This window comes from Bubalus bubalis, chromosome 21 (assembly GCF_019923935.1).
Source record: "Bubalus bubalis isolate 160015118507 breed Murrah chromosome 21, NDDB_SH_1, whole genome shotgun sequence".
Taxonomy (NCBI): domain Eukaryota; kingdom Metazoa; phylum Chordata; class Mammalia; order Artiodactyla; family Bovidae; genus Bubalus; species Bubalus bubalis.
The window spans coordinates 10,310,993-10,329,673 of NC_059177.1; positions in this window are offsets into that span (position 1 = coordinate 10,310,993).

Consider the following 18,681-nt stretch of genomic DNA (forward strand, 5'->3'; position numbering starts at 1 on the left):
AACCAAGGCCCTTGGCTGTGAATGTGCAAAGTCATAACCACTGGACCACTGGGGAATCTCACACACTGGTTTTTCTTTAATTATTTATTTTAATTGGAAGCTAATTACTTTATAATATTGTAGTGGGTTTTGCCATACATTGACATCAATCAGCCATGGGTTTACGTGTGTTCCCCATTCTGAACCCCCCCTCCCACCTCCCTCCCCATCCCATCCCTCTGGGTCATCCCAGGGCACCAGCCCTGAGCACCCTGCCTCATGCATCTGGGCTGGCAATGTATTTCACATATGGTAATATACATGTTTCAATGCCATTCTCTCAAATCATCCCCCCTCTCGCCTTCTCCCACAGAGTCCAAAAGTCTGTTCTTTATATCTGTGTCTCTTTTGCTGTCTCACATATAAGGTCATCATTACCATCTTTCTAAATTCCATATATATGCGTTCATATACTGTATTGGTGTTTTTCTTTCTGGCTTACCTCACTCTGTATAATAGGCTCCAGTTTCATCCACCTCATTAGAACTGATTCAAATGTATTCTTTTTAATGGCTGAGTAATACTCCATTGTGTATATGTACCACAGCTTTCTTATCCATTTGTCTGCTGATGGACATCTAGGTTGCTTCCATGTTCTGGCTGTTATAAACAGTGCTGCGATGAACATTGGGGTACACGTGTCTCTTTAAATTCTGGTTTCCTCAGTGTGTATGCCCAGCAGTGGGCATATGGAAGTTCTATTTCCAGTTTTTTAAGGAATCTCCACACTGTTCTCCATAGTGGCTGTACTAATTTGCATTCCCACCAACAGTGTAAGAGGGTTCCCTTTTCTCCACACCCTCTCCAGCATTTACTGCTTGTAGACTTTTGGATCGCAGCCATTCTGACCTGCATGAGATGGTACCACATTGTGTTTTGATTTGCTTTCTCTGATAATGAGTGATGTTGAGCATCTTTTCATGTGTTTGTTACCCATCTGTATGTCTTCTTTGGAGAAATGTCTGTTTAGGTCTTTGGCCCATTTTTTTATTGGGTTGTTTATTTTTCTGGAATTGAGCTGCAGGAGCTGCTTGTATATTTTTGAGATTAATTCTTTGTCAGTTGCTTCATTTGCTGTTATTTTCTCCCATTCTGAAGGCTGCCTTTTCTCCTTGCTTATAGTTTCCTCCATTGTACAAAAGCTTTTAAGTTTAATTAGATCCCATTTGTTTATTTTTGCTTTTATTTCCATTACTCTGGGAGGTGGGTCATAGAGGATCCTGCTGTGATTTATGTCAGAGAGTGTTTTGCCTATGTTTTCCTCTATGAGTTTTATAGTTTCTGGTCTTACATTTAAATCTTTAATCCATTTTGAGTTTATTTTTGTGTATGGTGTTAGAAAGTGTTCTAGTTTCATTCTTTTACAGGTGTCCATAGGTGTGTGGATTTATCTCTGGGCTTTCTATTTTGTTCCATTGATCTATATTTCTGTCTTTGTGCCAGTACCATACTGTCTTGATGACTGTAGCTTTGTAGTATAGTCTAAAGTCAGGCAGGTTGATTCCTCCAGTTCCATTCTTTTTTCTCAAGATTGCTTTGGCTATTCGAGGTTTTTTTGTATTTCCATACAAATTGTCACACATTGGTTTTAAAACTCAGAGATCCTGAGAGCATCTGGCTGAGGTGGAGAAGGAGTGAGATTAAGGTGCTCCAGACAGAGTAGGCCATACTCACAAGGATGGAGGAGAGCCGTGCATGCCGTGGTCAGGGGCTGCCAATATGGGAGAGCCAGGTTTTAAGAGAGTGAACCTCTCCCAGAAGTCCTCCATGGGCCCTCTGGGGACTCCCAAGCCAGCACTTTCTCCATTACTCCATCTTCTTAAAGAGCGATGTGTGGAATTATTTCAATGATACAGTTACATTTTCAGATCCAGTTCCTTGGGCTCATAAGGTCCATCACAGGCCATTGTGCTTCTGTTCAAGCAGCATGGTCTCCATCTGTTTCTAGTTACAAAAATCTTATCAGAACAGAAAGTAATCCCAGGTTATTGTCCCAATTCTGCCAGTCACCTGGGTCCCTGTCTATCCCCTTGGTGTCTCAGACTGTATTTCCCTTTTAACAAAATGGTACAAGTTTACACCTGTTGGATCTTTTGTTTTATGGTATCTTACTGGCTTTGTTTCAGGTTTATAAGTCTGTAATTTCAGGCCGGGCCCCAGGGGTATTTCTGAAATATAATTGTGTGTTTTGTATGTGTGTGGGTATGCAGGCATGGTCTGTAGCTTTGACTCTGAAGTTTAAATGGTAATAATAAAAATTGGCAATTAATAATTCAGGTTAATGGAATAACATTTTATTGATAAAAATAATAACACTACTCACTCTTTATTGAGTGCTTGGTTTTTGCCAGCCACTAAATTAAATTGAGGTAGGGAGTATTCAGGGCTTCCCAGATGGTGCTAGTGGTAAAGAACCTGCCTGCCAATGCAGGAGACAGTCAAGAGATACAGGTTCAATCCCTGGGTTGGGAAGATCCCCTGGAGGACGACATAGCAACCCACTTCAGTATTCTTGCCTGCAGAATCCTCTGGACAGAAGAGTCGGGTGGGCTATAGTCCATGGAGTCTCAAAGAGTCATACACGACTGAAGCAACTTAGCATGCACGCACAGGAAGAATTTGAGGGTGCAACAACTGATCACACAAAGTCAGTGATGGAACCAGGTTTCAAACACAGGCAGACTGATTCAGGAGACCATTTTGTTCTTTTTTTTCTTCGATTTTTGGCTGCTTGGGCTTTCTCTGGTGTGGCAAGCAGGGGCTGCTCTTTGTCGTGGTGCGCATGCTTCTTCCTGCTGTAGTTTCTCTTGTTGTGGAGCACGGCCTCAGTAGTTGCGGCACACGGGCTTAATTGCCCTATGGCATGTGGGCTTCTCCCGGACCAGGGATCAAACCTGTATCCCCTGCATTAGCAGGCAGATTCTGATGGACTGCCAGGGAAGTCCAGTCCATTCTGCCCTTCACAAGCAGTTTTGGCATTCTGGTATTCTCCCCTCCTCCACTGCTCTTGCTCCTCTTCGGTAATGATCCCCAGCTCTTTGCCGCCTCAACTCACTGGGGGATGAGGCTTCCTGCAGAACCTGCTCCCTAGGCACATCCCTGGTTTCCAGTGCATGCTGCCCAGTTCTCTGCTGCTTACTGATTCCGGCTCAGTGGTGTCTCCAGCCACATCATGGGAAACTCTGCGCTGGGAGAAAGGCCACACTCTGCAGACGAGCAGACAAGGATTCTCCCACTCTAGCCCCTTCCCTATATCTCCCTCCATCCCGATTCCTCACACTTCCTCTCTTAAAGTTTCCCCTTGAGCCAGGCTGAGCTGAGTTCTTGAGAGGCGCGGCTGAGAACATGCTCCTCACTTGAAATAGGCCATGTTTTTTGGCTCCCATTCCACAGCCCCCAGGAACTTTCTTGTACAAGGCAGGGTTCTCAGATTGCCAGCAATAGACACTGACCCTTGAGAGACCTTATTGGAATAACATGGGAAAGCTCAGAGAATGTACAGAATCTGCCATGATAAGCCCCAGAAGGAGAAGGAACTAGGACCCCTGAGGAATCTGGGTAGCAGGAGTTAATGAGAGATTCCTTCAAGGAACCTCCATTGGGATAGATTTTCCATCTTTGTGTTCCTGTGTTCAAGGTCCAGTTTCCTGGAAGAAAGAGTGTGAATGGCCTGCTTTGGGTCACTTGACCACATATATCCCTTGGCCGTGGCACTTTGACTGACATTTGCTCCAAGATTCTGTGCCATGGGTTGGGGCAGCTTCCCAAGGATAATCAAGAAGCTCCAACTAGAAGGGGGAGGAAAGGGTGCTGAGCAGATGAGATCCTAGACCACAGCCTCCCCTCCCTTCTCTCTTAGACCCACTTTGCTGTCTTCACTCAGGATGGCCCATCACCCATCAGTCTTGCCAAGGCTTGTTATTTAAGCTGCAGGCAGTGAGACCACGCCCACAGCCATCACTGGGCCTTACACTGTGACTTTCTCTCTTCTGAGAGAGAAACTTCCTCTCTTAATCCTCTTGTTGTTTTCCTCGGAGAGGAGAATGTTTGCTTCTAGGGTAGCAAACATAATCCTCTTTAATGGTTTTGGGGTTGGGGTCACAGATTCCAGTGTACACAGAAAGAGGCCAGGTGGGAAATGTCAATGGGGGCAGACAGTAGGGAGTACTGGGGACCGTGGTAAACTGGAGAGCTGAGCCCTGTGTGGCCCAAGTGAGACTTTCAAAAAGTGCAGTGGGGGCCAAACAATGTCCAGTGGGTGCTCATCTGTGAGCACTCTTAGGGCCAGTGAGCCATCGGTGTGTGACCCCTACCAGGCATTAGGAACAAGTCAGAGAGACTCTTCCACTTTTTCCCCTTCATCCTGCAGCGTGGCTTCCCTGAGACCACAGGACAGCCTTGTCTGCCTCAGCGTAGGCAGGGGAGAGGAGGCGACGCCCACTGCAAAACAGAATGTAGGTTAACATGTTCAAATAGTACCCAGCAGTAGCCCCGTTTGGCTCGGGTAGAAACTTGTCTTGGGCTAGACTACATCAAACTGCTATAGAGGCTGGCTCAAACAAAAGCTGCCTTTGACCATTGACAGAGGAGAGTCTGGGTCAGAAGGATCAATTTTCTGATGAATCAGTGAACAATCCTGAGTGGAACTAATCAGGCTTGTGCTGTGTCACCCTTTCTTTGTAACCCATGGTTGAGTGATTTGAAATCTGACCACCCTCCTGTGATTCCCCACCTCATCTTTTTGCCTTCCTAACATGTAGGCAAACACACTGCATATATCTGCATGCACACACACACAGACACACACACACACACACACATAGAAGAAGACGTAGAAAAGTACATTTTAGGGATGAGAAGGCTCAGAGAGATGCTAGAGGCTTCCTGGATGGGGACTGGAAACAGAGAGCTGCAAGGGGATGACGACCAGTGGAAGGAATTTAGCTCTCTGCCTCCAGGGAATCGAGGTCTCGGGGAAACAGCCCTGGGTAACAAATTAACTCCGAATTCCTGGGGGATTAATGGGTAGGGAGCATTCCTAGCAACTCTCCTAGTTACTGAAGCCAAGGGAATAGGAAGGTTAATCAATTAGTTTTTCCCTCGGGATTCCAACTGATGTTCTTCCACAAAGCATTTGGTCATATCTCCATAGCCATTGTAGGTCAGGCCTGGAATACCCATCAGACTAGTTAAGATTATCCTGGCTTCAGGGAAGACTAATGGCCTTTGACTGACTTGAACAGAAAGGAGGACCATCAGGAAGCTCCTGAAGGCTTTTATGAATTCAAAGGGAAGCCGAACACCCACAGCTCAGCAATGGGAAGACAGTGGTTGTGTTGACATTGATGGGACTGCCTCAGTTAGGTTCTCAGCTCCTTGGGGAAAGAGCTTGTTATGGGCCCTGTGACTGACCTTGGGATCCCTAGAAGCAGAGGGGTGCTGATGCAAGTGACTTATTCAGGGGACGCTCTCAGGAGAAATCTGATAGGCAGTGAGGGAAGCAGGACGGAGCAAGAGAAAGAGGTGCAAGTTTAGTCTCAGGCTGATCTCACTGTGGAATCTGGAGAGCGTACAGCCCTGCAGTTACCCCATCTGAAAGCATGGAGCCCGCTTGCATACCCCCACATCCATCAGTTATGGACCGTGGGCTGCCTCCAGGAGAGGGCGTCATTTCTCAAGCATTTTGGATCAAGGAGATTCAAGAGGAGGGGCCACTGTGGGCTGTTAGCAGCCACCGTGCACAGCAGCTGGGGGATGGTGCCCCACCAGGCAGGAGGACCTGGGCAGAGCACTGGCTGCATCTGTGGCACCTGGCTTGGGTGAGGTGTCCACATAAGAGCAATAAGCCATTGAGAGAGAGACAGAGGGGCAGAAATCTGAGTCTGGACATGCTTAGGGGCTGTTTCAGGGAAAAGTAAACAAAGGAGTGAGGGGCAACCATGCCAAAGTGTGTCTAATGCGTCCACTTAAATCAGTTCTGCCGAAAATGTCCTTCGGGCCAGTAATGGATATTACTTGCCTGACCTTTCTCTGTGTGCATTTGAGTTTGTGACCCCAGGTCTAAACCCCTTCAGGAAGATTTTGGCTAGGTGTCTAGGTATCTACCCAAAACTGGAATCTGTAGGTCATTGGGTGTGAATGCATTGAGGTTTAGCAGACATTGCCAAAGAACTTTCCAGAATGACTGTACATTTGATACTGCTTTGAGCAGTGTATAAAAGTTCTAGTTGCCCCACATCCTTGTCACTGCTTGGTATTGTCTGTCTTTTTCATTTTAGCTCTTCAGGTAGACATATAGTATTCTTTCATAGAGAATTTCATTTGCATCTCTTTGATGACTAGTGAAGTCAAGCACCATTTCATATGTCTTTTTATTATTGACTGATGGGAACTCTTTATATATTCTGTATATGGTTCCTTTGTCAGATACATACCTAACAAATGGTGTATATGTATATTTATGTGTGATATTCTGTATATGGTTCCTTTGTCAGATATATACCTAACAAACGGTGTATATGTATATTTATGTGTGTATGTTTATATAAACAGATAAGATAGGTATAAAGGTTTATACATATACACACATAAAAACACATATACAGAATGAGAGGAGATATATGTGATTTATATATAAAAATATATTTATTACATATTACATATAATTTTGTATTTGATATAAACGTGAACATATACACATTAAATACAATATTTAATACAAATATATGTATAACATATAAATATGCTTATATAATTATTAATTACATAAATTTCAGTGGCTTCCCTGGTGGCTCAGACGGTAAAGCATCTGCCTGCAGTGCCGGAGACCTGGGTTTGATCCCTGGGTTGGGAAGATCCCCTAGAGAAGGAAATGGCAACCCACTCCAGTACTCTTGCCTGGAAAATTCCATGGACTGAGGAGCCTGGTAGGCTACAGTCCTTGGGGTCGCAAAGAGTTGGACACAACTGAGTGACTTTACTTTCTTTCATACTTTAATGTATTTTACACACACACACACACACACATATATTTGGGCTTCCCTAGTATCTCAGTAGTAAAGAATCTGCCTGCCAATGCAGGGAACGTGGGTTCAATCCCTGGGTCAAGAAGATCCCCAGGAGAAGGAAATGGCAACCCACTCCAGTATTCTTGCCCGGGAAATCCCATAGACAGAGGAGTCTGGTGGGCTATACCCATTGGGTCGCAAGAGTCAGACACAACTTAGCAACTTAACAACATATATATGAAAATTATATGTATCTTCCCTCACTGTGACTTGCTTGAATTTTCATTTTTTTAGACATATTTTTAATGAATACAAACATTTAAATTTAATCTAGTTCAATTTACCAGCTTTTTCCTTTATATTTAGCATTTTCTGTACCTTATTTATGTAGAAGGCAATGGCACCCCACTCCAGTACTCTTGCCTGGAAAATGCCATGGACAGAGGAGCCTGGAAGCCCATGGGGTCGCTGAGGGTTGGACATGACTGAGCGACTTCACTTTCACTTTTCACTTTCATGCATTGGAGAAGGAAGTAGTAACCCACTCCAGTGTTTCTGCCTGGAGGATCCCAGGGACGGGGGAGCCTGGTAGGCTGCCATTTATGGGATCGCACAGAGTTGGACACAACTGAAGTGACTTAGCAGCAGCAGTACCTTATTTAGAAAGTCTTTGTCCATGTCGTGGTTGAACATTCTCCTATTTTTTCCCTAAAAGCTTTATTGTTTTATCTTTTATCTTTATTGTTTTATCTTTTATATTTAGAAACATAGTTCATCTGGAATTTATTTTTTGTGTTGAATTAGAAATTGAGGTGTCTTCCACCACCCCCATGGATAGCCACTTATTCAGTACCAATTATGGAATAGACCATCGTTTCCCAAAAGGACTACTGTTATGCCATCTGTCATAATCTGATGGTAATATATGCATGAGTCTATTTCTGGTCTCTCTGTTCTCTTTCATTGGTTTATTTTTTTTATATGCACATGCCAATATCATGCCATCTTATTAACGATAGCTCTATACTAAATCTTAGTTTTCCCAGTACATTGTAGTCCCCCACTCCCCACATTTTTGTTGAGGTATAATTGACATATAACACTGTATTAGTTTAAGAGGTACAAAATAGTAATTTGATATATTTAACTTTCTAGGTTTTAAAACTGCAAGTATTGCATCTCAGAAAACCCCTCAGAACTTGGCAAACTAGAATAGTTGGCCATCCGAGTAGACAGAGATCCTCCAAATTTGTTTTTCTTCTTCAAAATTGCCTCAGCTATTCTTCACCTTTTGCATTTTTCTTTATAAATTTTAGAGTCAGCTGATTGATTTCCACCAAAATAAAAGCTCTTCTGAGATTTTTCACTGGAATTGAATTAATTTATAGATAATTTGAGGAAATTGGCTGCACATCTTTTGTCAAATTTATTCCTACATATTTAATGTTTTTATGCTATTTTTGTCAATGGTACCATTTTTTAAATTTCATTTTGTTTTTGTTATTATTGTGTTGCTGATACAGAAATAAGATGAAATTTTGTACATTGACCCTCATTCAGTGACGTTGCTGAGTTTACTTATTATTTGAAATAGTTAATAGAGTTTTTGAGCATTGTATACATACAATTCACACCTTCTGTAAAAAATGATAACTTTTCTATTTCTGTACAATCTCTTTGGCTATTTCACTTTCTTAAGATGTGTACTGGCTGAAAACTCGAGTGCAGTGTTGAGTAGAAGTGGTGATGGTGCCTACACAGCTGTCTTTTAATTTGACCCTCTGGAAGGATTGTTCTTTACCTTTAAAATTTTTGTTCTGAGGGTTGGAATTTTGCGTACTGTGACCAAGGAATAGTTTTATGGCAGGTGGGTCTAATTGTGGCCCTCCTTTTATACTAACAAAAAATGTAAATACCCCTGCCACACAACGAGATGACTTATTCACATTTACTCATTTGGGGCTGACGTTGGGACTAAAGCCTGTGTTTCCTGAGATGCTCCCGATGAGAACATCTGTCGGATTTTGTTTGCCTGGCATCCTTTTTCCCCTCTCACATCCTCTTTGATCCTTCTTCATTCCAACCATGGGATTCCAGCAAGCTCCCACTCACATTACTCCACCCCTGGCCTCCACGGCCACAAACTGGGCCCATCAGCTTATTTCTTCCCCAAATTCAAATAGAAGCCTCCTGAAACCGTGTGGAAAAGCCCTGAGAGCGGGACCAGGGTCTCTTGCTGCTGGTGACCTGGAGCTCACCGGTTTGCTGTCCTTTCTCTGGAACTGCTCCAGAATCCTCTTTCCAATAAACTTCCTCTTTCCCTTATCAACGTCGGTTTCTATTTTCTGTTAGAGGATAAACACACTATGTCCAGTTCTCTTTACTTTGCCATCAACATTGAGAAAAATGAGAACATATTTTTAACAATGTAATTGTATTCCATTTATCTGTATTTTACTTTATATTATAGAACTTTTTAATTGACTCAGAACTGGTCATTGCATATTACAACCATAACTAAGGATTTCCTTTATTGCATATACATAGTTTGAGTTCATATACCCCAGGTTTATTTATCCTAAGAGAGAGCTAGCATCCCAGAAAAAAATTTTTTTTTCACCTCTGTCCCTTTGAATCCTCTATTCTGGTGTTAGTCAAACTGTTCTGTAAAGAGCCAAACAGTAAATATTTTAGGCTTTGTGGCCCATATGGTCTCTCTCATAACTGCTCTGTCATTTTAGCCACATACAGGACAGAAATGAGTGGGTGTGGCTGTGTTCCAATTAATGAACACTGAAATTTGAATTTCATATAATTTTCACGTGTCATACAATATTCTTGTTTTGAGTTTGTTTTAAAGTTTCCAAATGTCAAATGGTTCTCAGTTTGCAGGCCATACAAAAATAGGTGATGGCCAGATTTATTCCATGGGCCATGGTTTGCCAACCCTGGTCTAGTTTCCCGGTTCATTATACATCATTGAACAGAAGAAATATTATAAAATTGAGATTGTAAAATGATAAGCGTGACTTATGGAATATATACAGCAACTTATTTGTGTCATAAACTGATGGGCATGTATTCAAGGATCTAACTGTAAAATATGAGTAAGATTTCCTATTTATTTTTGACTGTGCCAGGTCTTAGCTATTGTCTGTGGGCTTTCTCTAGTTGTGAAGAGCAGGGGTGGTGGTTGGGGGTGGCTACTCTTCGTTGCAGTGCGTGGGTTTCTCACTGCAGTGGCTTCTCTTGTTATGGAGCATGGCCTCTAGACTCATGGGCTCAGCATTTGTGGCACATGGGCTTAGTTGCCCCACGGCATGTGGGATCTTCCTGGACCAGAGATCGATCCTGTGTCCCCTCCCTTGGCAGGCGAATTCTTAACCACTGGACCACCAGGGAAGTCCTAAAACTTTATTTCCAGGATCCTATGTCACATTGGAGAACACAGAAAGATCACACTATAAGCTACATTTCTCTGTAGTTGTTTCTTGACCATCTTGTTTTATAATGTACTAATTAAACATGTATTATCAGCAGAGAATTTAAAAAAATAAGTGACTTTAAGATGTAAATCAGCTGGTCACTTAATGGCCATAATGATCCCTTGTATTTGAATACTGTTTGATAGTTCACAAAAATTATAGTTCCATATATTATCTCTTAAGTGCCTCACAACAACCCAGGAGGTAGAAAGGCAAGATATTATTATCCTAGTTTAAAGAAGGGCAACCCGCCCAGGATTGCACAAGAGACAGGGAGTGGGAGGAGTATCCTGGTCACACCACTGAATCTGGTCAGAGTCATTTCCATGTAATATAATAAATGATAGAATCATGCAATTCAAGAACGGGGTGATGAGTAAATCCTGCTTCACCAGCTGACAAACATGCTGAGTCTCACCGTAGGGATGTCTCTGGTTGGTCAGGACAAGCCCCTCATGGCTAAGTCCGTTGGGAATCCCAGACCTCCCCTTCTCTCCTGGCTCCACCTCCTTCCCTGCATCTAGGAATCACAGCCACTGCAACCAGGGCTGACTGCTCTGAAAGGCGTTAGCCTAGTGCCGTATCAGCTAGGAGCCTGGTGGCATTGCTGACTCTGGAACATTCCAAAGGTGTGCCCTTGGAAAGCAGTGGTCTTGTCAACATCCACTGCTGCCCGCAGGATTCAAGCACAATGTCCTTATACCTTATACGTATGCCATTCTCTTCTCCAGGGGATCTTCTCCACCCAGGGATCAAATCCGGGTTTCCCACATTGCAGGCAGATTCTTTACCGTCTGAGTCACCAGGGAAGCCCGTATATGAATACCCCAGTCTGAGATAATTATACCTGCAGACCCAGGTGTGGGGGAGGGCTTCAGCGACCATTCCTCTGGTCATCTGTGGATACACAGGCCATCCAAAAGAAGTGATTTGGATTGAGGGTCTTGTCCTCACAGTGGCTGTTCCTGCTGTATTTCCCTTCAGGGGTTCCACAAAAAAGAAAGGGAGATGCTCCTTCCCTCGGGATTACACATTTAGATAGGTACACCCACAATGACTCAGGGATCCCAGTGTAATAGTTCTTTGGATTCATTCACTCAGTCTCTTCCCCAGGTAACAAGTCAGGTGCAGAAATAAGCTGCCCTGAAGCCTGTATGTATACATTATTGATTTAAATTTTCACATCCTATTATGGCAAATATAAAACATACACATAATATAGAGAATGTAATATTATACCCCATCTCCAGCATAAACCCATCACTCTGCCTTTTTTCAAACATTTTACCTTTATTTACTTATTTATTTGGCTGCACCAGGTCTTAGCTGTGACATGCGGGATCTTTGATCTTTGTTGCAGCATGCAGGATCTTTTAGTTGTGGCTTGCGAACTCAGTTGCAGCATGTGGGATCTAGTTCCCAGACCGTGGACCACAGCCCAGCCCCTGCATTGGGAGCACAGTCTTAGCAACTGGACCACCAAGGAACTCCCCATCGCCGAGTCTGAACCCTTCTCAACCCTCACCTAAACTTCTTTCATCTGTCCTGCTGTTTCTCCCTTCCCTCTGGAGTATCTTAATGGCAGTCCTAGAGATCATAGGATTTCACCCTTATTCATTTTATGTCCATAATAGACAACAGATTGTTTTAGAAAACATCGCCACTGTGTGCTTGTGACACAACACCATTATGACACAACGTGACTCACCTTGAAATTAATAATTCCTCAATATTAATATCATCTAACATCCAGCCTTTGGTCACATTTCCCCACTGGCTCAAAAACGTCTGAGACATCTGTTTATAATTGATTGGTCAAATCAGGATTTACATCATCTGTTTGGTTGTTTGGTGTCTAAATCTCCTATTAAGGTAAATTTCTTTATTGAGGAAATCCTCTCATTTGTCCTGTAGAACTCTCCACATTCTTGGGTTGGTTGATTACATCTTTTTGGTGGTGTTTGACACTTTCCTAAATTGTTCATTCTCCCTTCTCCCCATAAACTGATAGCTATGTTTGTAGGACTGATTGGATTCAAACTCAAAGTATTTGGGGGAATGGCAAAAATACATCGTAGGTGACACAGTATATTTTTGACTGCGCCACCTTAGGACGTGTATGATGTATGGTTACTCAACTCTTAGTGATGTTACAGCTGATCAGTGGATCCAGGTGTTGTCCACTCAGTCCATCCGTTAAAACTCTTATCCATCAATCTTTCAACGGTTTTAGCAGCCATTGATGATTGTTATTTAAATATGATATATTTTTTAGTTTCTGAAATGATTTTTTAAATAACTTCTTTTACAGTTATTAGTAGGAAATATTTCATACAGAAGAACTTTTCCTTAACAATTCTTTGGCTACCCTAAAATACAATTTGTCCAAGAAAGGCAGAATGCATGTTTTAATCTTCCTCTTCTTTTACCATCAATATATAATTTAGCTACTTACGATAGCAACTTGTAGATGGCTTGTAAGTTCTCTCTTTTCTTAATATCACTATAAACTTGTGGATGTTAACATCACTGACGTGATAATTGATTTAGAATACATTCTACAGCCAATGGTGAAACTTTCAAACATAAAGCACTCCTGCAAATGTATCTAAAAATCAAACAAACTGACTTGTTTTAGGAGGAATCCTTTCCTACAGAGCTAAGACGTGAGATCAAAATCTCTAAACATACCTAAACTCTTAGCTACAACATTTAACAATGAATATTTCCAGGATTTTCTTGCTCTCTGATTTTCTTTCTTTTACTCTGTTTACAATCTTGAATGCCTGATTGTCTGATTGAGGCTAGAGATTCATTCCTTCTGGCACACTTAACAATTTCATCTTTGTATCATTCAAATTAAATTTATACAATCTACATTTCCTGTAACTAGTATTTGGACTTTCATTTTTGTAAAATAAGGGCAAGTAAGCACTTGAATCATTTTTTTTTCTTTTTTAAAAATTGAAGTATAGTTGGTTTACTCTGTTGTATTAGTAGCAGGTGTAAAGCACAGTGACTCAGTTACACATATCAATACTCTTTTTCAGATTCTTTTCCCTTATAGGTTATTACAAAATATTGAGTATAGTTCCCTGTGCTATACAGTAGGTCCTTGTTATCTATTTTACACATAGTGGTGTATGTATGTTAATCACAACCTCTTAACTCATCCATCCCCCTTTCTTTGTGGTAACCCTAAGTTTGTTTCCTATGTGTGTGAATACTTGAATAATTGAACAATGCCCTGATAATTGAAAACTGCCCTGTGAACAAGATAGGGATGAGGCTCAAACTGAAGCACTGACGAGCAGCAAGTGCTGCCACGAGACAGTTCAACATGCTTGTCATCTGATGTGCCAAGTGAGTGAAAGCCAAAGTCGCTCAGTCCTGTCCAACTCTTTGCGATCCCATGGACTTTACAGTCCATGGAATTCTCCGGGCCAGAATACTGGAGTGGGTAGCCTTTCCCTTCTCCCGGGGATCTTCCCAACCCAGGGATCAAACCCAGGTCTCCCATATTGCAGGAGGATTCTTTACCAGCTGAGCCATAAGGGAAGCCTAAGAATACTGGAGTGCGTAGCCTATCCCTTCTCCAGCGGATCTTCCCAACCCAGGAACTGAGCCAGAGTCCCCTGCATTGCAGGGGAATTCTTTACCATCTGAGTTGTGACAGAAGCCCTGATGTGCCAAGGACAGAATTTATTCTGTAGAAGGAGGGTTGGGTGTTTTGGTGAGGGATGCCTAAAACTGTTATCAACTGTAACACCCTTGGTTTGCTGTCGGCTTATTTCTCCACTAGAAAGTTAGTTGGTTGGTTAGTTAGTTAATTCTAGGAAGGCAGGAGCCATACTTGTATTTTTCATTTCCTCCCAAGAATCCAGGACATGGTTTGCTTTTTTTAAAGAAAAGAACAAACAATGTATGCCAAGCAAGAAAAAGATCCACACTGGTTTTGAGCAGGGAGAAGCACAATTAGATGTATTTTTCACTTGTATTTGTTGCATATTTTGACTCTGGGATATTGGCATGATAAACTATTCTTTCTCTAAAAATTAGTTTATCTGAGACAGATGTGGTACATGTCATCTAGGACTATTTTGAAAAGTAAGCAATCAAGTTAAAACATTTGGGTATCTCTTCTTGTAATTCTCTATGTACAGCATTAACAATATTGGAATCATCTAGAACATACTGTTCACTAAGTGCATGGTTAGCACTACCCTATGTTACCTTTTCCCACATTAGAAAATATAAAAGTAACCAGACCCAAATCCCGTTTCCAAACATGAAATTCTGATGAACAGGACCACAGAGCAATGATTCTGATCAGAACTGTGCTTCTTAATTAAAGCAGCCTGTTTCGTGACACACACAGCTCCAGGATATGAGAGTAACTTCAACAACCATTCATTTAGATTTGGCTTGATTTTCTGCCAGTCTTATGACCAACTTGAAGCAGGTCCTAGGACAGAGAATGTGAGGTTTGGTGTCCAGGGAAGCGGCAAAGAGGAGGGACCGACCCAAATTCCAGACTCATAGGTAGTGTCAACATTTCCTTTATACCAAGGTTATCCATTTACTGCAGCAACATTTGAACTAAAATGTTAAAAAAGAAAAGAAAAAGCCAAACAAGTTAGATCATCTTGCAGCGGGGGGGGGGGGGGGGGGGGGGGGGGTAGTCGGGGGTGAGAGAGTAACCTGTTAGTAAAGAAAGAAAGAAATGGAAATGGTGAAGCTAAAAAGACATATCTGTAGATACATTTTGCTTTCAAGATTCTACATTATGTAAATATCCTTCTAGAAGATGAATTTAAGCTGATTCATCGTCACTTGCCTCTGCAGTGGTTTCCCAGGCACCTTAGCTAGCAGCCACCCTGCCTCCAGGGTACTGAGGGCAAATAAATATGTTTCAGGCAGGCTGACAATACGAAAGAGCTGCAGGACAAGAAACTACCTGCATGCCTCAGTGGGAGGATCCTGGAAAGTGACGTGCTGAGATACTGACCCTTCCAGCTGGTTAACTTTGAGGTGCGTGCATTTACTTTTGGTTGAGGTTCATTCAGCAGTGACAAGTGAGTATGTGACAGCTGAATGATTCAGGGGGACATACAGTATTGTAGACAGAATCAGAAGAGATTCAAAGTGCATGCGTGGCATTACTTCTTTCAAGTGCTTAAGGAAGTAACAATGCTTAGGCCTTTGCAGTTCTAGGTGTAGCATGCATTGTTTTTTGATCCTCGCTATCCATCCTGGAAAAGGCCCTGATGCTGGGAAAGACTGAAGGCAAAAGGAGAAGAGGGCGGCAGAGAATGAGATGGTCAGATAGCATCACCGACTCAATGGACGGAATCTGAGCAAACTCCGGGAGACAGTGAAGGACAGAGAAGCCTGTGCTGTAGTTCATGGGGTTGCAAAGAGTGGAACATGACTTAGCAACAACAAAGTCCACTTCCTTATAGTAAAGACTCCGCCTGCAATGCAGGAGACCTGGGTTTGATCCCCGGGTCAGGAATATCCCCTGGAGAAGGGAATGGTGACCCACTCCAGTATTCTTGCCTGGAGAATTCCATGGACAGAGGAGCCTGGTGGGCTACAGTCCATAAGGGCACAAGGAGTCAGACATAACTAAGTGACTAACACTCTGACTTTTTTTCATCCATTTCCTTATTTCGGTGACAGTGATCCAGTTTTTTCTCCTGGACAACCACTCCTCTTCTATAGTCCATGCTCTTTGGGTGAACCAGAGGTAAAGTATATGACTCATATTTGGCCAATCACAGCACAGAATTTTCCAAGCTCTGTAATTTGTTAAGGGATGGGCAGGTAGCCATATTGGTTCCGTTAGTGAATCCAAGACTACAGGGAAGGATCTCTTTCTTGCTGGACTTGGACAGGGTGCATGTATACTTGAACTTGTTGGGAACTGTCGTGCTATCACATGAAGTCTGAGTTTTAAGCTAACATGGAGGAGAGCTGAGCCTTTCTTTTTTCTAAGAAGGCTCTTTTTTTAAAATTAACCTTTTTATTTTGTATTGGATTATAGCCAATTAACAATGCTGTGATAGTTTCAGGTGAACAGCAAAGGGACTCAGCCATACATACACATGTATCCCTTCTCCCCTAGGTGGGCAAAGAATCCAGCTGCCAATACAAAAGCTTCAGGAGACACACTTTCGGTCCCTGGGTCAGGAAGATCCCCCTGGAGGAGGAAATGGCAACCTACTCCAGTATTCTTGTCAAGATAATCCCATGGACAGAAGATCCTCGCAGGCTACATAACAGCTTCCACATAACATTGAGCAAAGTGGGTCTTCGTTGGTTATCCATTTTAAATATAGCAGTTTGTACATGTTGATCCCAAACTTCCTAACTATCCCTTCCCCCCATCCTTCCCCCTCAACTGTAAGTTCCTTGTCTAGGTCTGTGAGTTTGTTTCCACTTTTAAACAAGTTGATTTGTGCCATACCTTTTCAGATTCTGCATATAAGGTATGTCATACAATGTTTCTGCTTATCTGACTTACTTGACTCAGAATGACAATCTTGGGTTCGTCCATATTGCTGCAGATGACATTATTTCATTCTTTTTAATGGCTGTATAATATGGCTGTGTTTATGTACAACGTCTTCTTTATCCACTCTTCTGTCAGTGGACCTTTAGGTTGCTTCCATGTCTTGGTTATTGTAAACAGTGCTGCAATGAACACAGAGGTGCATGTATCCTTTGCGGCCATGTTTTTCTCTGGATCTATGCCCAGGAGTAGGATTGCAGGGTCATATGATAACCCTCCCTTTAGTTTTTTAAGGAACCTCCATACTGTTCTCCATGGTATTTGTACCAATTAACATTCCCATCAACAGTGTAAGATGGTTACCTTCTTTCCACACCCTCTCCAGTATTTCTTGTTTGTGGATTTTTTGATGAGAGCCATTCTGACTGGTGTGAGATGATACCTCATTGTAGTTTTGATTTGCATTTTTCAGTAATAATTAGCAATGTTCTAATAATTGGCAATGTTTAACATCTCTTCACGTGCCCCTTGGCCATCTGTATGTCTTCTTTGGAGAAATGTCCATTTAGGTCTTCTGCCCATTTTTGGATTGGGTTGTTCATTTTGATGCTGTTAAGCATCATGAACTGTTTGTAGGTTTTATTGTCGGTTACATCATTTGCAAATATTTTCTCCCAATCTGGGGTCTTTTTTCATTTTGTTTCCTTTGCTGTGTGAGAGCTTTTGAGTTTAAGTAGGTTGCATAAGAAGGCTCTCTTTTACTTATCTGACTTGATATGGGCTTGGAGGTGCAATAGACTGAAAATCACAATTCTACCCTTATTTTCATAGGACAGCTACAAGTGCCCAAATTAAATACTTGTAAGAAAATGGATGCTTTATGATAACAACAGCAAACTCTGCATTCCAATAATTTACTATATGAGCATTATAAAATGTCTGTGATACAGCATTGTGAAGTGCGCAAGAGAAAATAGATCTTTTCTCAAGAAATGTATAATCTGTTTAAATAAGACCAAGATTAAAAAGTAAAACTGTGAGTAGCAGATAGTAATGCACGTAAGTGAACAGGACATAGTAATGTATATAAATATTCTGTATGTATATAATATGTATATAAATATGGTAACACGAAGTAGCTGATAACTACCTACAAACAAACTAGCCTAGAACAACAGCATGAGTCACGGGCTTTAGGCTCAACTGTGTATTTCCATTTAATTCTCAAGGCATTGATCTTTATATCTTTATCTTAATGTTTACTGTGAATTACTGATTGTATATTCAATTGCTTACTTGGTATCTCCACTTAGATGTCCAACAGGCATCGCAAACTCACCTTGTCCCAAAAGTCTTCTCTTCCAAATCTGTTTGAATAGACTGCCTTCCAGATTTCAAGAGATAGCAACGCCATCCTTCCAGTGGCTCAGGTCTAAAACCTTAAGCATTATCTTTTTTTCTCACATCTGGATCCATTCTGTAAGCAAAGTTTATTGGCCCTATCTTCAAAATTTATTTGGAATCTAACCATTTCTGTCTGTCTCCACTCCTGTGTGAATTATTGCAGTATGGGTCTTCCTGATCTCACCCTCCCTGCCCACCCCCCACCAAAGTCTGTTTACAATCCAGCAGAGGA